The following is a 24,651-nucleotide window of genomic DNA, read 5'->3' on the forward strand; positions in this document are numbered from 1 at the left end:
AAGCAAATACTGACCATGTTCATTGATGAATACAATACTCATTGTATTCATCATCTTGTTTATATTTCATTTCTTTCTACTGCCCCGAACAGACTTAACTAACTCATAGTATTAATAATAGGAGTTTCTACTAATAGAGCTCCTTCCATCTGTGGAGTTCAAATTATGGACAAACACATTAGACTCATTTAGAGGTGGATTTAGCCTGTGCAACGTGTCCAAATGCAGATGTGGCTGCAAGAATCAGGGAGAAAATGCAAAGGCTCCTGATCTCAGCCCTAGCCTCAGCTCAGCTGATCTGGTACAGCCATTTCAGGGGAAAGAAAAATAACCATTCTAAAGACAAGATGTGAGGGATGCTCAGGAAGAAATTGAGCCTCATCTCTGGAGACTGCTGAATTTCACAGGGTTTTCCCAAAGCAGCAAAAGGAGCAATGTCCCGAGCTTTGGCCTCTATAGTTATCAGCATGAAAAAACCATGAGCGTGAAATCAAACAACAGGCTTCAAATGGGAGCTACAATGACACTAATTTGTATGTACCATTATTTGATCTTCTAACCTACTAGGTTTAAGGTAAACCACACTGGAATATCAAGCAGACATTAAATGAAACAGTGTCATTAATTCAATCCAATGAGATACGTTTTATATAACAAAGGGATTTGTTCTGATACTCAAACAATGTATATTAATGAAAGAGTCGAAATGGATTCATTTTGTTCTCAAAGCAAACACATTAAGGAAAGCCATCAAGAAGTAAAGAACACGGCTATTTTTTTTTTTTTTTAAACTGTGCTTTATTTAGGGCTAAGCTGGAAAGCGTCATTCAATAATTACAGAAGATTACAAGGAGTTTTAGGGAATTGAGAGTGAAAGAGCAGTTGTATGGAACTGCAGCTGCGTTACACATCTGTACTTCCTAGCTGTGGGCTCAGTTTGCTTCAGTCCTTACTCTGGCAAAATGCTCGTTATATCCCCATGAGAGTTTTGGAAGAGTAAGGACTGCACGGTCAGGCCCAGTATGTAATCAAAATTAACACTAGAAAAAAAAAAAAAAGGAAAAAAAAAGAAAAAGGAAAAAGAATAAAGAAAAAATGTTCGAGATTGAGATTAAAAAATACTGAGAAAAACAAGCAAGAGCATAAACTGAAATATAACAGAAGTATAACCAAATAAATAATCAAAAACAATTATCACACTGCTCAATTGATGCAAACAAGTGTGAGAATGATGTAAATCAAGTTTTAAGACTGTGAAAATAAATTATAATAAATATGATATACTTTAAAATATATGTGTTCTTAAATAATTCATTGTTTTTTCTGAGTCAGATTTTTTAAAGCAATGTCTTATTTTTAACTGCTCTAAAGTCATTTACCAAAGATAAATATCGTGCTTTCATTAAATAGTTTTCCTTGTTTTTTCTCTATCATTACAATTAAAAGTCCTACAAAATATGCAAATTTATTTACAGAAAACAGAGCCAGCATCTTTTTTTTTTTAAACATCCCCCTGTTTTTCAAAATTCCTTGTAAACAGTTTCAGAAATTCTTCAAAGAGATTGTTTCTTTAGTTTACTTTTTATGTTTTTTTTTTTTTTTAGGTTTTTAAAGTTTTTTTTAGTTTTTTTTTTTTTTCTTTTTTAAGATTAAGGTACTAGGCTAATCCCTTGCCCTGAAGGTTTCTAGAGCAAATGTGGAAGCTACTGAAGCATAGGATGATGGGATTTTTGCGGACAGCAGATCATGAAGACATGAAGCGTTTAGCTGTGTTTTGTTGTTCAAGTTAGAACTAACGTCTGATAAAAAGACAGCTGTTTTTTTCCCATTTGCATTGTCTACAGAATTGAGTCTTGTCTTGTTTATTTTTTAATAGCTGGAATGCTTGCAGTTAAAAAAGCTGCCAAAATAGCCATTTTTCTCCTTTTTCTCCTCGATAAATAACAGCATCCAACAGCAATTGGCAGAGAGTAGGAATTTATGCTCAATCTAAACTCTACAAAAATTACAGTTCTACAACATCTTTGTTTTTAGCATTAACGCTAACTTCTATGTAGTATTATTTTTTTTTGCTTTTTTGTTTTTTTTTTTATTTTTATGTTGTCTAATTTTTTCTATTATATAGGTATTTTAAACTTTCTTTTTTTAAATTCTGTACAACTATTAGGATTTTAAATGGGGAGAGTTAGAAGCATTTACAAACCTTTTTGTTTTCCATTTAATATCAACCATCTTTCCTTTCTCTTTTCTATGCCTTTTTATGTACTTAATTATGTATTTATTTATTTACTTTTTTTTTGCTTTTCATAGATATCCATCTTACCTGCCTTTAACAACGCAATCCTTGCGTAGTATACAGAAAACCATATGAAAGCTTCATAGACTCTAATTAATGTATAACCAAAGAACCTCCCAAAGTATCAAAGAACTATTATCTTGCCGTTTTAAAAGCATTTAAGCATTTGTAATTTTTTTGTGGCTTTTTTTTTGTTTTTTTTGTGGCTTTTTTTTTGGTTTTTTTTTTAAGCTTTTTTTTTTTTTTTTAGGTTTTACATATTTCATATAATCGCTCTCAAAAACTGTTTTAGGAACAGCTCAGAGAAAAGGAAAGAACTTCCATATTTTACATACAGCTACAAGTCTGCGGTAAAAAGTTTTGTCCTTTGGTCCCTATATAGCTAAGGAATGACAGATAAAGATGCTCAGTGGCTGTTACCATGGGTCTCGCATGGTAACTGCATCCTTGGTGGCAAACAGGCACTCCTTTGCCAGTATCCAGGTTTGCATCTCCTGTTTGAAGAAAAGCCGCTGTGGTGATATCAGTGTCTCTTCAGAAATCCCGGTTGATCTTCCTCCTGCTCTGATTTTACTTTATGTGTTTGTTTGTTTTCAAGCGCATGTCCTTCGAAGTCAGCAGATGTGATACTTTTCTTGAAGAAATGTTACAGTCTAAACAATCAAAGAGAGAATAGGTCTGAAGTCTTCAGCTTGACTGATATTTGCTGATATGTCAAAGGTGTAATCCAACAGTTCACTTTTTTTTTAATATATATATACTTTTTTTTTTTCTAAATGTGGCCCCATTCAGCTGCTGCCCTAAAAAATGAAGAAGATCATTGCAAATTAAATCAAAAAGGGGAGGGGGAAGTAGGGAAGGTGTGGGGGGAATATTTGAGACAGGGGGGAAAAAAAGACCTAAAAATGAAAATGAAATTAAAATCAAGCCTGTTCTTTTTGGCCCAATCCTGCTCCTGTTGAAAGTAATGGATGTTTTCTTCTCCCTTCAATTGGGACAGGATGGGGCTTCTGCTTTGGTGTTTTGCTTTTGAAGGCCTTGGCTCTGATTCTGCTCCCACTTAACATCAACAGAAGGATTCCCCTTGACTTCAGTGGGAACCGGATCAAACCCAAAGTAAGCAAGGTAGTCACGATCATGATAAAGAAAAACACAATTGTTCCTATTAGTAATAATAATAAATCAAAATAATATTAGGGCGTGTCTATGTAAATCTGTATCACTACGTATGTGAAGACAGCGGCATTTTAATTATTTTTAAGTGCCGCTTTACAACGCCAGATCACAATCTTGCTTGGCAGGCTTTTGTAGGGTGAAAGGCATCAGAAAAGGGTAGTTCTGCATTTTAATGGGGTGCCATCTCTGACAGTGTATGAGCTTTCTGTGGAGACGTAGCTGCCAATAACATCTACTCCTTTGTGAATGTCAGAAAGTAAGACTTTGAACAGGCAATTTATAGGAGGTTAAATAAAAAAGACTGTTAGAATAAACTTTTTTTTTGAAAAAAATTAAAAAAATAAAGCTAACATTTCTTAAATAAAAAAAAAAATTAAAAAAAATAATCATGATCCGACTAGGCTTGACATTTAAGTAGGATGCTTAATCATTAAGGATTAGCTCTTATCTCCTTCTAGCAAGCAGGTTCTTCTTATACACTCGGTGATTTATTACATCAAGAAACTTAGAAACTGCAAAAGGTCCACTCTGGTGGAAAAGTGTCATGCGGAATATCAATCCATGCTGGCAGGTTTTCACACTGTTGGTTCAACAAACAGCAAACCGTACACAGCAGTCTAAACAATTACAACACCAAAAATAATAATATAATAAAAAAATAAAAAACACTCGTCAAGGACCCTTTTTCAGTTGTAAACAAAAAGATGCATTTTGCTTTTTGATCTGGATGGGTTTTTTTCCCACTCAATGCCTCCCTCCCTCTAAGCAATTAATTTTTGCTGGAGTTGCTGTAATACGGCACCTTAGAATTAGGAATTCTTGAAAAGACATACAATGAGGCTTTTCTTGGGGTTGCTTTTTTTGATTACTATAGTTTGAAAACTACCATTACTATCATTAGTCTTTTTAGTTTTGATTTGGTTTTTCCGGTTTTTTTTTTTTTTTTTTTTTTTTTTTTAATTTTTAGAAAGTGATTTGAAATATCCTAAGGGGAAAAAAAAAGGTGTCAATTGAAAAAGGCCCCAATTCTCCGGAAAAAAAAAATAATCACAAGATTTTCAGTGCAAAAAATTAACCACACATTTTTCTCTCTATATTTTTTTCCAAATTATCTGTAGTTATAACAATCCCATTTTTTTTCTAAAGAATTAGGAATCCATCTTTTTTTTTTCCTTCTATGTGACATCTAAAGAAGCATAAAACGCTGACGAGAAATCAAACGACAAATAAAGAAACCACTGCAAGCACCAAAAACGAAACGAAAATGAGCACAGCAAAAAATTGTGGCAGCACAAAGTCAAAAAAGGCACATGTGATCATGACTGGCCAATCATCAACTGATACAACATCCAAGAAAAATGCTTCAATCACGGCACCTGCACGAAACTTGACGGCATGTCATGCAACCAATTCTTAGCTTGTTACATGACGCCATCATGTCACACTTTCAACTTCGAGTTGATTTGAACTTACGGCCTGGGGAACTGTATTCTCCACTTTCATGTCATTACGAGAACTTTTTTCCTAGCTCAGCGCGAGACTGTGGTGGATTTGACTGGCTCTTGGTTGGAATTTGATTGAATGACAAAAGAAGAAAAGATTTTTTATATATATATATTTATATATAGTGTGGAAAAGGGGAAAGGTGGGGAAAGAAGATATATATAAAAATAATAATTAAAAAAAAAGTTACAAACACAGCATCAATCAAAAAATTCTAATGAAAATACTTGCCATTAAACTATAGAAAACGAAACAACAATGAGAGCAAAACAAACTAACTGAACAGAAAAAAAGAAAGGAAAAGAAGAAAAGAAAATAAGGAAGAATGAAAAAAAAAAAAAAAAGGATGGAGGAGGCCTAGCCAGAGACACACACATAAAACACACACTTAAATGTGGACACACGGTCAACAGCGAACAGGAACAGAGCGTGATGCAGTGGCTGTTGAGGAGAGCATGCACTGAATGGATGAGCGCAGACACAGATCGGTTTGCGGAGTCTGGAAAATAAACACATTCACTGCCAACCAGAATGCTTTCGTTAGCACCGGCCTTCCCCACACCACCCCCAGCCACCTGGGCTTCACTGGATGGCTGGTCAGAGTCCTCTGGGAGCCTCTCCATTGCCTTGGATGGACTCTGGAGCAGGTACCGCTCGGATTTGGTTTACATCACAAGTTTAAAATTGTGGGGGAGTAATAGGCCAAGAGCTGCTGTGGCTACTGAGAATAAATAAATAAATAAATAAAAAACCAAACCAAACCAACAACAACAAAAAAGAAAAACAAAAAGGAAAGCAGCTACTGCTGGTTGCTGCATGTCCATTTAGCAGTTCACAGGACGGCGGGCTCTGAAACAGCAATGCTGGTATGGTGTGTGAAGCAGACTTGTAGGAGGACTCGGATGATACAATGGTCCCTAAATCAGCGTCATTAAAAGAAGGACATTTACTCCTTTGGAATTTAGCTCTGGCCTGAATTGAAAAGTTAATGGAAAACAAAAGGAATAAGAGAAAGAGAAGAGAAAAGGAGAGGAGAGGAGAAGAGGAAGAGGAAGAGGAAGAGGAAGAGGAAGAGAAGAGAAGAGAAGAGAAGAGAAGAGAAGAGAAGAGAAGAGAAGAGAAGAGAAGAGAGAAGAGAAGAGAAGAGAAAGAAGAGAAGGAGATAAAGCAGAAATGAAAGAAAAAAAAAAAGAAAAAACAAAAGGAGAAAGGAAAGGAAAAAGCAAAGGACAAAGGAAAAGGAAAAGGAATAAAACCTGCCAGGGGCTGGTTGCTACAATCTGTAGAAACACCCTGTTCCTTTCCTATGAAGGAAAATGTCCCTTTACTGGGCCACGGAGTTTTGCCTCAGTACACCAAAAATCACTGCACAGAACAATACACTTGTCTCAGTCAGCAGCTATGCACCCTGTTCCTCAGGTATTGCCTTTCTGTCCCTTGGCAGGGCTCATATCTCTCCTCGCAGCCTATTTCTGAAAAGTCACTGCACACGAATGAAATTTCACCTCCTGTCGGGGTGTCACAAGAATATTGTTGGCAGTTCTTATCCTGAAGTCATGCACACTGGCTAGCGAAAATTCTTTCCCTAGCTTTTTGTTTGTTTGTCTGGGGTTTCTTTACTGTTTCTGTGAACTGAAACATGCTTTCTTGGCTACAGCAGCTATGCTCAGCTGACAAGAGATGATGCTGAACTAAACCCCTCATCTGAGCTCTGGCTTCAGCTACACACTTTTCCCAGTGTTGGCTGCTGTCTTGGTTGAAGCTGACTTCTTCTTGATGGCCTGGCCCCAAAGTGTTGCCCTTTGGTGATCTGAAAGTGTCAACCTGAGCTTCCTGGGGTTTGACATAGACAAACCTTGCATCTGCCTGGTACCCCCAAGGCAGATGCAAGATCTGTGTCTACAGTTATTTCACAAGCCCAGATGGGGAAAACTGTCCTTTTGAAGATGGCCCAGGATAGAATTGTTGTCATTTGTGTCCCTAGGTACCCAAGAGCAAATAGTGTCAGCTATACAGCTTCCAGAAGAGGAAAAGATCTCTGGCATCCCTCTTACCCCACTGGGCTTTCTGGCCATGTCATAACACAGGAAAAACAAGCAGCTGGGAAAGGAAGGAGAGCTGTCAGCACCATCACAGCAAGACCTGTCTCTTTCCTTACCTCAGCTGTGCCAGTAGGAAAAGGAAGGGTTAACAAGCTTTGATTCAATGGATGGATGAAGGCAGCAACAGGAATGGGAGAGATCTGGTGGAGCAAACAATATCCTGCTCTATTCCTGGGGAATAGCAACAACATGTCTCCTCTCTGGGGTTGTAGTGTGGGATAGCACCCGCTGCAGGGTCAGGAGTGCAGCTTAGTGGGCAGTGGGTTTATACATGGATGCTAGATCCAGGCAACTGTGCTGAGGAGCTGCTGGGGAGAGGTCCTTTGCTGTAATTTTACTGAGGAAAAGATTTAATGTGCAGAGTGGGAAGGACCGGGCTGGTGTGTCAGTGACCACTGCTTTGGAGGTGGTACTACCATCCCTCTGCCTGTCCTCCACAGACACCCTCAGACACTGCAGATGAAACACATGCGTGCACACACACACACACACACACACACACACACAAACATTTATATGTACAGATGAAGGATTAGGACTTGCTGAGGCTAAAGAAACAGAAAAAAAAAGAAAAAAGCCACCTGAAAATATTCTTTCACACAAGAGTTACATGTGGTCATCCTGTCTGCATAACTTGGGTCTGTGTTTCAAGCACCAGATGAAAAGCGGGGGTCTGCAGCAGCTACCTTGTTAGTGGACAGGAGAAGATCCTTTGATAGTCTCAAGGGACATGTCCAAGATCTTGCTCCACTGAACAAACCATAGACAAATAAATCTGGTAAACGCCCAACTTCTTCTTGGAAGCACCTAAGTCCCTAACAGCCTGGGACTGTTCTCCATGAACACTGGAGAGAGATAAGGGCATGAAGTCCTAATGATGGGATTCAAGACATCTTCATCTGAACAGATCACTCTAGGACAGTATTAGTAGAGACACACAGGGACTGTAGGTCCCAAATCACTCCTGCTTAGGAACTGTTTCAGATAAGACTGTGAGTCATGGCCAAAAGGACCCAGTATCTCTCTCGTGGTTATAATGAGGACGCTGACTGACTTGCTGTGAAGGGGATAGTTACAGTGTAGGTCTATACCATCAGGGAAAATGAATCTCAGTTAAAGCCACGGTTAGACAAACATAAATCTAGTCATGTCCTTGCAACCTGTGCTGTCAGCACCGTAGTCCTAATGCTACAAACACCTCTGTTGCAGTAAAGCTTTTAACAGCAGTTCCTGGCTGGACTGTGAGGATAAGCTCCGCACTGTGGGAGGCACTCACTGCCCACGAGTGTGGTACTGGGTGCTAAGGGAGCTGGCAGAGGCCCTCACTAAGCAACTCTGTTGCTTATCAGCAGTCCTGTTAACCAGAGAAGTGCCAGTTGATGTAGGTTAGCCAGTGTGATGCCCATCCACAAGAAGGGCTGGAAGGAGGATCTAGAGAGCTACACATCTGTCAGCCTGACCTCAGTGCTGGGGAAGCTCATGAAGCAGATCATCCTCAGTGCCATCCTGCAGCACATGCAGGACAACCAGGGGATCAGGTCCAGTCAGCATGAGTTCGTGAAAGACAGGTCCTGCTTGACCAACATGATCCCCTTCTGTGACAAGGTGATCTGTTTAGTTGATGAGGGAAATGCTGGGAATGTGTCTATGTGGACTTCAGTAAAGCCTTTGACAGCATTTCCCACAGCATTTTCCAGAAGAAACTGACTGCTTGTGGCTTGGATGGGTGCACTGTTGCCTGGGTAAAGATCTGGATGATGTTTGGGCCCAAAGAGTGTGAGTGAATGGAATGACATCCAGCTGGGGCTGGTCAGTAGTGGTGTTCCCCTGGGCTCAGCACAGTAGGAGGCTGAGGGGGAGACCTTATCACTCTCCCTCTGAAAGGAGGTTGCAGACAGGTGGGGGTCAGTCTCTTCCCCCAGGTAACCAGTGACAAAGCAAGAGAAAACAGCCTTGGGTTGCAATAGGGGTGGTTTAGATTGGATATTAGGAAAAACTTCTTCACTGAAAGGCTTGTTGGGCACTGGAATTGGCTGCCTTGTGGTGTCACCATTCCTGAAGATGTTTAGAAAAGGTGTAGCTGTGGTGCTTAGAGCCACAGTTTAGTGGTGGACTTGTCAGTGCTGGGTTAATGATTGAATTCAATACTTTTAGAGTTTTTTTACAGCCTAGTCTATACTATGATTCCATGATACCCTTAAAGCAGGTGTGCAAGTTGCTGCATAAGCCTAACAGTCCCTGACTATCTGGTGAGTGCCACAGCAGCAGTCACTGTATATCTCCTAAGCTGCAAAGGCAGCCAGAAGCAGGTACAAGCTTGCTCTGTGCCTTCACAGGACCACAAATTTGTCCCAACTCTGCCACCATCATGGTGGGCTACCAGGTTGAGTTCTTCCCCTGCAGAAATCTACTGCCTCCAGTTCCACATCGTTTCTACCATGTCTCTCCCCTGAGTCCTTATTAGTTAAGTCTCCACTGATCATCTCTATCCCTCTTTTCTTGTCTTGGAGGTAAGAAACCTCCCCCTGAAGAAACTCAAAGGCTGTCACTTCTTCCAGCAGCAAAGTGACAGCATCCTGTGCTCACACGGAAGCCTCTGATTGTGGCATATACTGACTTCTTCACCTTTATACAATATATAATAATCTCCATTTACACACACATGTGTGCCTTTGTACCCAAAACTGCAGTCAGAATCCTGTCCTTCTGTCTGCTGGAGCCTGTGGCCATGCACACCTACTGGAAGGAACTGGACATGTTTTTGCTGCTGGTGATAGATCTTCACAGCTATTGCCTCTGAAGCTGATCAATATTATTAAAATTCCAGCCAATGTTTTTCTCCCCTGCCTTTTGTACTGTTTCTATAGCAATTTCCCTCTCTGTTTTTGCCTCCAATGCTGGATGGCTCTGCTTTCCTTATGCCTCAGTCCTCCTCTTCACTGTACCCCAATACCAACCCACACAGATTCTCCCCCCCCGCCCCCCCCCCCCGCAGCTCCTCCCCGGAGTGTCTGGCAGAGGTGGAAAAAGGAGGCAGGGCTCTCCAAAACAGAATCCGTCCCTTTGACAACCACTGCTAAGGCTGTGTGGTGAGCCCAAGATTAGGAGCTCAAATGTGTTAGAGTGGGAAGGGCAGTGCAGTGAAGGGGACTTTGCAGCCATGCTAGGATTAAAAGAAGCCTGATCATTTATACCAGACATCAACACATTTACCTGGTCTCTTGGGGTGCTCTTTTCAGTGGGGGGGGGGGGGGAAGAATGTTTTTGTCAGATGCTTCAGTTCTAACATCTGAAGGTTAAAAAGGAGGCAGATTGTATCTATGAGTCTTTATATACATGAAAATGCACAGCAACAGACCCACATGTATATGTACAGAGGTATTACATATACATACATATCAACAGAGACAATTGCACACATACAACGGAGAAGCCAGTGTGGTCTAACAGGGAGATGGAAGTCCCGCATTTTAAATGCTAATGTTTTCTCTGTTTTGGTTTTTTTTTTTAATATGCTCGATGACCCTGCCTCATTTTTCCCATTTATAAATTTAAGGTGATGATAAAAATTAGGTCTTAAATTGCAATGCCCTTCTTTCAAATAATTGTATGACTTACTTGCTGTACAGTGCTGTTACTAGGATTGCTCTCATTTAACTATGTTACATTAAGAGCTAGTTGAAAAATGACAATTATTTTCTGGAGGAAAATTGTCATTATTTTGGCTTTCTTTCATGTGAATATTTTAGTTAATAAACAAAACAAATCTGGGGTGGGGGAGGTGGCCAGAGAAATAGATTAATTTTGCCTTTTTTTAATCAGTCTGAAAACCAGTCCATTTTTAAGAGGAATTTAGTGTTTTGAAGGCCAACATTTTTAATCAAGACAGTTATGCTTTTTGTGCTGTTTGCATTTCTTTTTTAATCTACTGGAATGAAAATTTGCTGAGGAAACATCCAGTTTGGTCAAAATGTCACTTTTTGGTCATCCCCTCCTCCCCCAGCTTGTTTGATGAAAAATTGTCAAGCAGCAATAGCTGTGCCACCTCTGATTTATCTATTTTTCTAGAGCCATTAGTCTCAAGCAGCAGATGAAAATGCACCACAACAGAGCAGCTGCTCCTGGAGAAGCCAGCTTGGACAGTCAGAAAATGTCACTGGCTCCCTGAGCAGTGTTTCCTTTTCTCACTCTGCCCCCGAGCAGTGGCAGAAGAGGTGGCCACAGGGTGGTGGGGGTCACAAGGGTGGTGGAGGAGTCCCAAAAAAGACGTGGAGGTGTGTGGTGGGAGGAAGGGCTGGGCTGGGCAGAGTGGGATTTAGGGTGGGCTGGTGCAGGAGGGAGCTCTGCCCACTGCCAGGGCTGCAGCTGGGAGCAACTAAGGGCTTGGTAAGGTCTGAGTGGTCACAGCCCTGTCCACCCTCCTCAGCAACACGCAGAATTTACGTGCTCATGCAGATGTAGCTATGGCTCTATTCCTCTCTCAGCTCTGTTTTGCCAACCAAGAGCTTTGCAGGCAAAGTTCAGTGCAATGAACTCAGGTCATTTTGAGACGCAGCGATGCGAAAGGTCAAATGACTGTTATATGGCTACTTTTCCAGCAAAGGATGCCACCTCTTTCCCTCCCAATGGCCAAGCCAGTGGGTCCTGTGCCCTGAGGAGCATTTATCCTGCCTCATACCAAGTGCTCACCCCTACTTTCGCTGCAGGTGAATATTAGGTGAGAGAGGAAATTAAGCTTCCTTTCTGCATACAATGAAAGGTTCTTTATTACAAGGGGGCCTCAAGGAGTTTTCTATCTCCTGAGCATTGTACCAACAGTTTAATTAAAAAAATGTACATGGTTGAGAACGAAGTCTAATTGGGAAGCTGTAAGAAAGCCTCTGTGTCCAGTCTCCACCGTTTCTGCTTTTTCCCTTTATAGATTGAGTAGACCTTATCAAAATGATGATGAAACCAGTGCTACACTCTCCTGTTTTAGTTGCTGACCATTAGATAGGGATGCCTGCTACCCTTTTCCTTTCCTCAGCAGACCCCTAGGATGACCTCCTGATTGAGTCCAGCTCGTAGATCTCAGGAGGGTCAATTAGGTTGCCTGTGCCCTCCCAGTAGGTTGCCTGATATACCCCACCAGTGGCTGCAGTACCTGCCACAAGACATGAGAGCCCCCAGCTCCTGCCAGGCTGGGGGGGGTAATAATTTGGTCTGTAGTTGCTCACCAGGTACAGGAAGGGTGTGTTGGAGTGGTGCTTGTTGGGGTTGCAAAGGGAGGAGACCCCAGCTCTTCTCCCAGCCTGACATCCCTGTCAGGAACATGTTCTCCCTCTCAAAGCTGGTCCTGTGTGACTTCACTCTCCTTCTGCCAAGGCTGTTCAGCTCCATTCCTGGTCTCTGTACCCCTTTAAATCAGAATGCAGCCAGGAACACATACTCCCAGCTTGCAACACTCAATTACTCCTTCTGATATTTTATTTTTTTGCCTGCAGCTTCAAATTACCTTCAAGGTGCACAGTGCAATTAGCTAAAAATATTTCCTGCTTCATTTTAATTGCACTAAAACTCTGATGTACCTCCAGTGAGGTGCTGTAAGGTAGAAATTGGTGCCCCAAATATTTCAAATTGATTAAAGTCCAGGATGACTCAATAAGCTTACATAGTTCTATTAATTATTGAATACTAATAATTTTTTGTTTAAAACCCCACAAACATTTTTGAAGCCAAATTCTGTATGAAGCTTCTAAAAGAAGATACTTTTACTAAGGAGATGGTTACTCTTTCTGAGTTGGAGAAAGATAAGACAAGAATTCCACCATATAGTTGGAGTGGTTTCCATCTGAAGAATTCACATCCCCTGGCAAATTTTAGTATCTCAGAATTTGATTCTGAAAACACTTATGCATGTGACTTATGTCTGTGACTCATTTCACTGCTATAGCTGAGGTATTTATATGATTCTAATTTAGAATTGGATCACATTTTTGTTTAAAGCCTTTCTTGGTGGAAAATGCAGGTGATCAGTCAAACGTTATCACTGCTTAAAAATAGTCAAAACTTTCTGTCTGAGAATTTAAAAAGAAATCCAAAACAAAACATTTTTTTTCTGAAAGCACTGAAAACCAATGTGTTGATTCCGATGATGTCTGGTTCATAAGACTAATTCAATATACGTTGAAAAGAGTATTGAAAATAAATCCCAAATTCTATTTGCATCCAGTTGAGTCTGATCAGTCTCAGTTCTTTAGGTTTCTTTTTACCTCAGATAGCCTGTGCTTATGAAGCATGTCCCCTTGTGCCTGCAGCTGTGCTGGCTTGGGAGTGCTATCATTCCCTGATCCACAGAGCTGAACCAAGCAAATTCAGCAAGTTTCTCACCAGTCTCATACAAATGACAGAATCAAGTTAACCTAAGCCTTTTATGCTCCTCCCTCTGCCTACAAATTTGGATTAACCAAATTGAGGAATGGTAGTGGGCAAGAGGTGGGATTCAGTGCTTGGCTTACCCACTTCCATGGCTGTGAAGGAAGCCTGATAGCCATGGTGGAGTCCAGGGTAAATATCAGAAAAATGCTGCCCACCCTGCAACTCTCCCTCCCTCTTTCGTGCTCACCAGGGCAAGAAAAACCTCTGACCATCGCCAGAGCAGCTCATGTCTGCAACTGATTCTTACACAATTTTGAGGGAAATTGAAGGCGTTCAGCCTCTTGCCAAAGGGCACAACGAGAAGGTGGATCTTGGAAAAAACCCAAACCCACCAGCCCCTTGCTGTTGGTGTGCAAGTCCATGCACTTTCTTCCTCTGAAACAGAACTCCAGGAAGGCAGGTATTGGCTCCTCCTTCCCCTTGGGAATACAGGAGATGGATTAAAGAGTAGGGGAAAAAAAGTTATTTCATCGTTAGCCTGCCCTGAATAAGAAAAGGTTCCTGACACCAACAAACTAATCAACGGTGAAAGCTCATGAGGTCAAGCTTTCCCTTCTCCTCCATTATTCTTTTGATTTTTTTCTAACTGGCTGGGACTCGATAGCTCTGGCAAGTCTATAAATATAAAATCCTTTCTTGTCTTCCCCTGGAGCACACCAAGGACCATTTGAATACCCATAGGGACAAGTTAAAACTAAACAAAACCAAAGCAACTTGCAAGGAACAAGTCGTCCAGCCAATCTTCAAATGCTGACCATTCTGTAAGTCAGTCCCAAGAAACTTGTCTCTTCTCAAAAGGAATTGGGAAAGGCAGCTCTCCCTCTTAAGAGCACTCCCTCTGGGTTCAGTGTTTTGTGTGGAGATTTATGGTCAGGAATGTTAATGCCTAATAACTGAGCTGGCTGAGCTGGAACAGGGTGAGAGCTAGGCCTGAAGGAGGCAGCCCCAGACCACCAGGGTTAAGCTCTGGCAGTGTGGGCAGCCTCCAGCACCTCAATGCCTGTGCCTGTGCCTCCTCACCTGTGCTGCCTTGGACAGCCACCAGTGCACGGCTGTAAGAGTTTCCCTGACCCGACCACCAAGAAGAACTCAACCTTAGTATAATCTGAAAAGAGGGAAACATTTGCCTGTGGAAACACTGGCCCCTACCCTATAGAATGTAAAATGGTCCTGAAGTCAAATGAGAATTGTTTGTACACCATCTTGGTATGGAGGGGAAATGGTAGAGGAACAGGGAAGATTTATGGCTTGTACTGCATTGGAAATACCCAAAGTTCCTGTCCCAAAGCACTGCCCATGTTCTCTCCATTGCAGCACAGGGAACTTCACTCGGCAGTCTTCTCATGGCAGAGGAAAGGCTGCTCCTTGCATCTTTCCTGTCCTTGGGCTCTCTGCTGAGATCTGTGCTCCTTCAGAGCTCTGTCTGGTAGAAAAGGAGGAAAGAAAAATGCCCCTTTCCCTACCAACAGCTGACATACAGGAATCATAGCTGCAGCATAAGCTTCTCTGATGGATTCTACCTCAGCAAAATGAAATTAAGATTTCAGCAAACAAGCTCCAATTCCATGGTACCAGTAGAACAAATGACATCTGATAATTGCTAACTCCTTTTGCTTATTCTTTGCTCTGTTCACCCCATCAGTCTCTCCAGATTATATTTTCAGCTGAGTTTAATGAACGCCATTTATTAAACTAACACCAGGGTTCTGCTTTGGCCTCAGACAGATGTGCCTGCTAATATGAATCATTTTGTTCAATTGGATTATTCTGATGGAGAGCAGATCCCTGCCACTCCGAGGAGCACAAACAAATGGGGAACAGCTCGCCTCCAGTTGTGACCAGCCGCTTGCCTTCATTAGGAGGCAGCTCCAGGCTCCGCAGGCAACTTGGCAGGATGGTGTCCCTACTGCTCCCATCAGCCAGCATTTCTGCTCCTTTCCATTTACCTCTCATGTGCAGGGAGAGCTCAGAACTCAGTGTGGCCCTGAGCCTGGCTTGTCAGGGGGACATGAACATTGCTGCCACCTTCCCTGAGTTCACCAGAGGCGTGGGCAACAGGATTCACCTCTTCCTTTTTATGATGAACATTCCTTATCTGAACACATACCAGACTCCCCTGTGTTTCCTTCCCTTCCCAGTATGGAGTGTCTGACCTCCTTTACACTGACACCTGAGAAAATGTAGACTACTTATTTGCTATTGATCCTTCTTTACTCTGATCTCCAATTATTTGGGCAAAGAGACAGGGATGAGATGCTTTTAAAGGCTTGTATTAATCAGAAAAAAAGGAGATAAAATCCATCTGAAATCTCCCAGACAGAGATTCCCTCAGTCTATCGTTTGGGATTTTAGTGTTGAAAATTTTGGGTCAATCTCTGTAATACATTGTGTTCAGGCACCAGACATCCATCTATCTGTCTATCTCAATACAAATCCTGCCTTCTGTGAACCATAAAACTCCTATCAGAGTGACATTACCACTTCTCACTTCGACAGAACACACTGAGCACACACAACTTGGGGAAAAAATTACAGAGGCAATTTGAAAGATTAGAAGAGAAAAAGCAGAAGATTTCTGCTCCCTGAGCACAAGTGGCCAAATCCCGTGGCAAGTGTTTAGTTGGCACAAATAATCATCGCTCCCTTAAAGCCTACATTTTTTCCCCAGCTGAAGGACAGGCCCAGCACTTCTTCAGATACCTGTGAACCTCAGGACAACTCATTTATTCTAGAGAATTTCGGAAGAAAGAAATTATTTCCATTTTAATCCTAAGCAGCATCCTGGGGTTACTTCCAGGAATCCCTGGTGAGTCCCAGAAGTCAGACTCTCAGGAAGTGGGTCTGTGCTGAAAGAGGAAAGACCCCAGAGACAACCATGGTGCCAGTCTGTGTGCCTTTACTAATTACTCACAGCACATTAGCATGCTCCTCAACAAAGCCATCTAAGGACATAAATTCCTTCATTCAGGTTTAAGTGTAGGAATACCTCTCCAGGAGTGAGCTATTCTTTTACTCCTGATGAGGATCTGTACACCTTCATCTAAATTGCATTACACTGGTCTTCTTGGGTAATGGGAACAAGGCCAGTAGGAATTCCTGTTGGGATTTTGTGTAACAAGGTCTGTATGGTCTGTACTAAACAATGCCCTTGTAACCTAAGAGCAGAAGACAGAAACCCCCCAAATAAACCCCTGTCTGAAAGCACCAAGTCTCTTCAAACTGACATGGGAGAGCCCAATTTCCCACAGTTGGCATTGGTCTGCCTGCCTGGTTTCCTTTCCCAGTGTCCCATCTGCCATGATGGAGAAATATGTACCATGCAAGGAGAATGCACAGAGAAAAATAAAGAGCATGGAAAGCATTCATGTGTCATACATCATGGCAAATGGGATGCAACCTCTGCTCATGAGTGGAGATGCTTCAAGAGAGTAGAGAAAAATAGAGAACCTTATCCATCAAAGACACATTTTTAGCTGACTGTACAGCCCATGGGTTTAATGTCCCAGTTGTTTCCAAATCCTTAGAAATCAAGGTAGTGAAAACCTATTTTCTTTTGGAACAACCTGCTTTTAAGAGTCTACCATAACAACCATGGTCTACAGCACATCCAAATCAACCAAAAGATATCTTTGGCTTCAAGGACTGGACATCATAGAGCCAGAAATCTCAAAGGTAGGCATCTCGTCACTGTGAGGATTTTAGAGTGTTATTGCTCTGCATAGAACAGATGCTTCAGGCAGCCCAGCTGCTGGATCTGTTTTACACAGGAAAAAGGGATATCTGAAGAGCTGGGGAGGGAGGATGTATCTCTCAATAACGGCAAAAATCTGCTTTCTAAAGAGGATTACTTGAGTGTGGAACTGCACCTTTCCATGGGTGCAAGAGATTTTCTTCTGTTTGCAAGTCATTATCATAAAAAGGCATTTTTAAAATGAGCATGGTGATATTTGGAGATAGGCATGATCATTCCCTAGTCTCTCTGCTCCAAGAAGATTTGAGCAGCCAGAATGGTGACATTGCATCTCCCTCTATAATTGCGAATAATTGAAACATCTCTGCTAGGAGAACATTTAGAGTTAAGTAAGTAATAGTGGGTCTGAATCCTTGGCTGCCATAAATCAGTGTCACTTCACTGGCTTCAGAGCAGCTGGTGATTGGCGCTGCTCAAGAACTTATCCTGATCATGGTTGTGGTTAGTACTTTTCCAGACAGAGCACTGAGTTTTCATTTACTCTGCTTCTTGCTTGGGAAATGACTTGACTGCTGTTCTCCCTTCCCCTCCAGCTCAGCCTTCTACCCAATATTTCAAAAAGGTTGGATGAAGCTCAGCTAAGTGGAAAAATGAACCGTTTGAAATAAAAACTCTCCTTTTTTTCATAACTGCAGTCACAGGGCAGGATGAAAGACACCTAAGAAGCAGGGTTTGTACCGTAAACCTTCAATTCTCTGCTACAGCTGAATCAAACACTTCAGAGACCAGAGTTTTGATATTCACTTGTAGCTGGCCAAAGTTACCGTACCTATGAATTATTCAAATATGCAATTATTGCATTTGATATATCACTGGGTATAACTGTGGAAACGAGAAACAGTGTTCTAGTGCAGCTGATTGTATATGCCTTCCAAACCATAAGGACATCAATTTAAGGTGCTCACATTGATGGAGTACTCTGCAACCCCTTATTAAGATTCTTGCCAACTCCTGTAGCAGTTTTCCCCTGCAGAGTAAATTTCATGGAGTTTTTTAGCCTCCCTTTTCTTTATCTCTACAGCGTAAGTGCCAAACACTACCCCACAGAGCTTCAATTCATGGTTCTGCAGTAGCTCTCAAAGGTCAGTGACAAAAAGATCAGGTCATGTTCAGCTTACTGATCAGTGCTGCACAAGTGACCCAAGTCCAGTGAATCACATGTTGGGGCTGACTTGTAACTCTGATTTCATTGGGAATTTCCAGTTTCCCTGGAAGAAGGTCTTCTTAGACCTAGAGGGCTGTGCCCTGCCTTTGGCCTACACTGTTCACATTGTCTTTACCTGGACAAAAAAGCATGTTCATGGTGCTGATGTTTGTATTAACTGAACACACCAAAGACAGCTCTATCTGCCTTCAAATATGGGGCCATCTGAGAAGAATGTCTCTGAAGTTCTAGACCTTTCTTTGCTCTTTCCCTGAGTAGCATTTGCAAATTGATAGCATGCCCATTTCCTGTTTGCTCACTAGTGAGTACTGGTCTCTCTAGTGCTCCAGTATCAATGGATTTTGCTGAGTTGTAATTTATTTGAAGGGCCTGCAGAAAAATGACTATGCTTGTTTTCTAGGACTCATCCTGTATTTTCACAATCCTCTTTCATTGTGGGTCTTTGCCTTCTCTCATTCATTTTGTACATATTTTATTTAGCAGGGGATTCATTCTGTCAGTGTTTGCTGCTCTGCTTGAACAAAAAATTTGGCTATGGATGTCTCCTGTGTTTTTCCATCTCTTTGGCTCTCATTTCAAGTCACGGCTGTTTCAAACACCTACTCTTTCATTTTCTTATATTTTCCAGTTTTTCGTCAAGTTGCAGTTCCCTCATGCACTGGCCCGGCAAATCTCTGCTGAACGAACCTTCTAAAAATGTTCCTTCAAAGGCCGCTCTTTTCAGGTTACTGCAGCTGCCCAGTAACTGATGCAATTGAAACTCACACTGAGCTCAGAAAGGCTCTAAAATCTGACTTACTCAGGTAATTTGTGTGATATTGTCCATATGAACTCCTACACTAATCTTGGTCAAGTGGCTGAATATGACATTACCACCCTCCAGTCAACCCTGCAGCTCTGGGGGTTTTGCTGTTGGAAGCCTTTGAAGAGGGCACAACCCTAACAAGCTCCTGGTCTTTTCACAGTAGGAACAACTCAGAAGGCTCTTTGCTGGCTGAGTCTTTGGCAAAAGTTCTCACAATTCTCCAGAAGTTTACTTCAGAGTGCCAGGGCCAAGAGCATCACAGCAGGATGAGAAGTGGGACGCTGCTTTAATATCTGTTATTTAATTCTGAAGTATTTATATTATCTAACATCTTTTTAAAAGTGGGGATATGGGTTTTAGTGAAGAATTCCTGCTCCAAACTGAGGGGAAGTGTTGTGGTATTGCTTTGTGCTGCTCTATCACTCCCATGACAAATGGCGCGTATCCGTTAGTGACCTACATGGACTCATTTAGATGCAAACACAGCAATACTCCTGAAAAGCTGCCCTGCTTTGAGGAAGAACAAGTTCCAAATATTGCTGAATGGAATTCAGTCTCAGAGCAGTAATTACTGATTGTAATTTTGGAGTAAATGCAGTAATTAATTATTGTCGTTTTCCATCAGTGCATTATATTGAGTGCCAATCTTAGAATAAAATAATTAGCAAATGGGATTTTGCATGCTCTGGTATTGAAACTGTGGTTTGTAGAACAGACATGAGAATTTTGCCATAATAAAGTTATCAGTAATTTACATGGACAGACAGGTTAAAAATTATCAGACAGAAGAAAACGATTTCCTTGTCAGTCTTGCAAACGCCTTCAGGAGTCCTGTTTTAGCCTCCCCCAGTACAATTCACTTCCATTCTCTGAGTACAAGAACAACAGCACAAAGTTTGGGTTGCAAACACAGTGAGGGATGCTTAATTTAATCACGGGTGTCAGTGGAAATGAAAAACAAAAGTAATCCAAAGAACAGAAAAAAATACTGGCTGAGGTGATGTTTTTCCAGTACCTGAACAGACTTTCCAAAATTAAGCTGTGCTGATTTTTTTTCTCTCTTTATTCACTCATATTAAAGCTTGTGCTGGAGTACTGTTTTGATGCAATTATACTAGTGCAAAGTTCCATAATGTAAGCAAGTCCTAAGCAATCTAAGTGATGACTAAAAGAGGGAAACAACAATAATCTGTGCAGGTGGAAGAGGAGCTGGTTAGCATGATTGTAGGAGGCACAACTACAAGAAATGGGATTTTATCTTGAAAAAGGATATTTGGGATGAATCTCAAGATGAACAGCCTAATAGAAAACAGTGAGATCAATGCAACTGCAGAATAGCCTCTCACTAGAGGTAATAGAGAGCTATCTGAGAGGCATAAGCAACAAAAATTTCAGTAAAAAATACACTTTCACTGGACTTTGCACTGAAGCCATCTGAAATGATGAGAGAAGCCAGAAATTTTCCACTCACATATTTTTGTTCATGGCTATTTGGCATTTTGCTTGTTTGTTTATATTTGGCTGATAGTATATGCTTACTTTAAAAGAAAGTTTGGGTTGCTTTTATTTTTTTCTCTTATTAGGGAAAAAAAAGAGAAAAATGCAAAGTTTTCCAGTCTGGTAAACTATACATTCCAATTAAAAAAAAAAAAAAAAAAAAAAAAAAAAAAAAAAAAAAAAAAAAAAAGGAAGAAAGACATTTATTCAGAGTAAAAATACCACCTATTCGAGACAGCTGCAAAAACATGCATTTCACACATTTTACAATAAACCACACATCAGTCTGTGCTTAAGAAGCAGTGAAGGAGGACCTGAAAATGTCTTTTTTTTTTTTTGTATTTGAGCTTTGGCCTATGTTATTTCCCCTGGTGTTTTGGAGAAGCAGGTTGCTTGGACAGCGCATTAATTTAATGTTTTGTTGCTACTCAGGAACACAGCTAAAAAAATCTAGTTGTTGATCTTTTCTCCTTTTTTTTTTTTACTCTTCTGTTTCCCTTTTGCCTCACTCAATTTGTCTTGCTCTCACTAACTTTGTCTCACTCAGTTTCATGCCAGTCAGTGCTCTGGGTTAGTCTCAACCAAATGTCTCTGCATCTTTAGCCTTAAATAAAACTTCAGCAGCAGAGTGTCTGTCCGAGGTGGAAAACATCACTTTGCCAATGAGCAGTCACTGCAATGAAGCCACAGAAGGAGAATGGGCAGGATTTTCACGGCTTTTGTGTGCAGTGCCTTTTTTTGATCTTTGGATGCTCCTGGGCTGCTCTGCATTCTGTCCTGAGCTCTGGAAGAGCTGTGTGCTGTGCAGTTTTTCAGGCAGCGTTGTCCTCACATGCCTGCCTGTCCCAGCAGTCCCCGTGGGCCCAGGGCTCACGCACAGCCCCAGGCACTGCAGGCTGCACCTGCAACTTTGTCATAGCACAGGCCACTGAAGGACTCCTAGGAATGGCCACCTCAGGGAGCTGTGGATTTCAGGTTGGCTTTTTCTTAATTATTTTGTGCATTCACTATCTGAAAGACACATGGAGTGTCTCTGAGTCCTTGCTTCCTAGTCCTAAGGGGGGATTGGTAATAGAATATATTGATTTTGGCAAAGTTGCCTCAAATGATCCTCCTCTCTTTTGCTTTCTCCCAGCCCATCTTTCCTCCCCTTTTTTTTTTTTTTTTTTTTTACTACAACCACCTCTTTAATTATAAAGAAAAAAGAGAATGGGACAGCCATTTTGCCATCTAAATTCTTCAGGGCTTTCCTTGCTGGAGCTTTGGGCTTATCTGCCACATCACAGAGACCCTTTCAGTGTTCGACAGCAAGTTTAGAGCACTTGCAAAGAAAACAAAGGACTTCAAATCACTGTGGCCTAGACTGCTTGTGTCCCAGAAGGGAGAGTTATAAGTTAAAAAAAAAAAATCGTGCATCCAGAATTAAAATTTAGTGAAGCTCTTAGTGAAGCTCTTTCTTTCTCAGTTAGGAAAAAAGCACCTTGGTGGATTATATCAAACCAGGTGGTGCTTTTTTTTTTTGTTGTTGTTGTTGTTGTTGTTGTTGGCAACTTCTTATTTTTTGAAAGCAATTCAATAGAAAAAAGCCCTTCCTTGGAAAAATCCCAATTAAAAAGTTTCTTGAGCATCCTCTTGAAGCACAAGTAATTGCCCTGATGTCAATATGGTTATGCACATGCTTCAAATTGGAATTGAAGACACTGAAGAGCTGCATCCAAAGTAAAGATAGATAAAACTCACAGCGGAGTTGTTGTGTTTCGATCAGTTAAAGGAAGCTGCAAATCAAGCCAGCAGTGGAGGTACAATAATACTGTGCTGAGCCAAGAGCAGATGACCTGTCTCTGAGTCAGGCTTATTCCTGAGGGCTTAGCCCTGTGGTGGCCACTATTGCCCAGCCCTGGAGGGAAGCTGTCCTATGGCCACCGTGACTGAGAATCCTGCCTGCTTCTGTGGTGCTGGTATTGATGCTCCCAAGCCCTGGGAGGTAGATGAGCTAAAGAAAGACCTGGGTTCAAGCCCTGCTGACATTCTGGGTATCCTTGCTGTCACCGAGTGTCCTCTAGAGTCTACTGTAGCATGGTTTGCCCTGTGCTAACCCAAATCCTCCCCTGGGGAATGTTCCTGCAGTGTCCTCTGGGGTCACACACACTCAGGCAATTCCTTCTGTTAGGTGGAAAAAGACATGTATAAAACTTTTTTCCTGGAGAACTCCTTTCTGCTAAAAGTCAGGTACAGCTCCTTCAGTGGGCTCAACAAGGTGCGAGTATGCAAGTGAATAAGGACCTCTGAGATACATTTTGATAGGGTCTCTAAACAAGGCTCCTCTAAGCCAAGGGTGGAAGTGATCTGGTGGTAACAACTGAATGATTTTTCTGGACAGCAGAGCACTAAAGCCAAAGTAAAAGCCAGAAAGGCTAAAGGGCTTCCTACCTAGAGGCAACACTTCAAGAGTGTTCTGCTTACTACAGGCAAAGGAAAGGAAAAAATACTCTAAGAGAAATGTGTGGGATTTTAGTACTATTTTACCTGCTGACTCCTTTTAATATAATTTACTGGGGGGGAAAAAATACCCAAACAACAAATCTTAGTCCTACTCGTGAGTAAACTTTTTGTAGGAAACAAGCTGAGACCTCAGAGCACTTCCTGATGAGCCACAATAATAAAAAACACTGCGGACTCATACTAGTGAATCTTTAACAACACAGATATCCACAGCCCTCCATCTTCTTACACCACCATGAGAAACAAGCATAACCTCAGTGAGCACAGCTATGCTAGGACATACAGCTTGGTGCCTAACTAAGGAGACCTTTGTGTTCCTTGATCCCTTTGCAGGTGTCATGGAAAACCCCCCTGACCAATGCAGCCCCTGCTTTAACACAATTGCATGCATGCACGCCCCGCCCTCCCCCAGCAAAGCCTGCAGAAAAAAGCCAGTGTGATGAAGCAAAAAGCATTTGGATATGGCAACATGTTTTGGTTTCAAGCTTCCAAGAGGCCTTTTCATAAGCAAGGAAAAGAAAAGAGGTTTTTGAAGGGGGAAAATGCTTTTACAGTTATCTCCATATAGTCACATATAAAGGAGATTCTACACTATGGAGGCTGTTTCTTGCATATGCACCTAATATATTTACTGAAAAGTTTCTTAATCTCCTTTATGTTGTCTTCAGTGCAGCACCTCTTTCAAAGACATTTTGATCCCATTCCTGAATTCTCACTGGAAAGGATACTGCTCTGAAGACTGGAAAAAATACATTTTTCAAAGATATTTGAGATGCCAGTGAAAAATTAAAACACTCTGTTTTTCTTTGGGAAAGTTGAAGATAGGGATTTCCTGCCTGTCTTAGATGAGTCAAAAGAGGCCTGAATAAAAATCACAGAATCTTAGACATTACAGCTAAAACGACATAGAAAGGTCACCTAACCGAACTCTTTATCACTAATTCAGGAGTACAAATTGCTTAGGGCCTCCCTAGGTGCTGAGTTTATTGGGGAATCTCTGGTGTGGAACAGTTTTAACAATAGGGAGACTTCCTGTCTCTGTAAACAAGCACACAGGGGTTTATATTTCTGTTTCTCAAAGATTACCTAGTGGAAGAGCCAGCCAGTGGTGGAAAATATTTCCGTTTTTGGAAACATCTTCATTTTTGTTTTTGGTGATACATTGGGATTCCAATGAAACCAACTGCTGCTTTCTGATATTTTTGGTGTTGTCACATGTACTAGAAGTTTCCTTGGAACATCCAGCTAGCTTCTTTCCAGCAATACGTGGCACATGAGTCTAAAAACAAGACCCCAGGTCCTCACTCCAGCTAAGCTTCCTTGGCTTTGGTTGGGTTTTATCTACACACAGGAGTTTAAAACAACTGACCAAGAAGTGAACATGGATCCTTCTATTAATTTCTTGGGTTTGTGAAGAAATAAATCAGGGATTATTTA

At 41.4% G+C, this 24,651-nt stretch overlaps 1 protein-coding gene across 16 annotated transcripts in view; it reads right to left on the bottom strand.

Moving 5' to 3' along the window:
* Positions 1-917: 917 nt before the first annotated feature.
* Positions 918-24,651, bottom strand: part of CELF4 (CUGBP Elav-like family member 4) — a 702,112-nt gene continuing 678,378 nt past the window's right edge. For 13 of the 16 annotated variants that reach the window (XM_042028752.1, XM_042028753.1, XM_042028749.1 and 10 more), the window contains one exon: positions 918-3,096. The gene's annotated coding sequence lies outside the window, so the exon portion shown is untranslated. Of the gene's footprint in view, positions 3,097-4,945; positions 5,034-24,651 lie in introns of all 16 variants that reach the window. The other 3 variants (XR_006016178.1, XR_006016177.1, XM_042028748.1) reach the window with 3 other exon arrangements.

The sequence above is a fragment of the Corvus kubaryi genome, unplaced genomic scaffold, assembly GCF_017639235.1.
Source record: "Corvus kubaryi isolate FWS band 111438036 unplaced genomic scaffold, C.kubaryi_AGA036_p1.0 37308, whole genome shotgun sequence".
Lineage (NCBI taxonomy): Eukaryota > Metazoa > Chordata > Aves > Passeriformes > Corvidae > Corvus > Corvus kubaryi.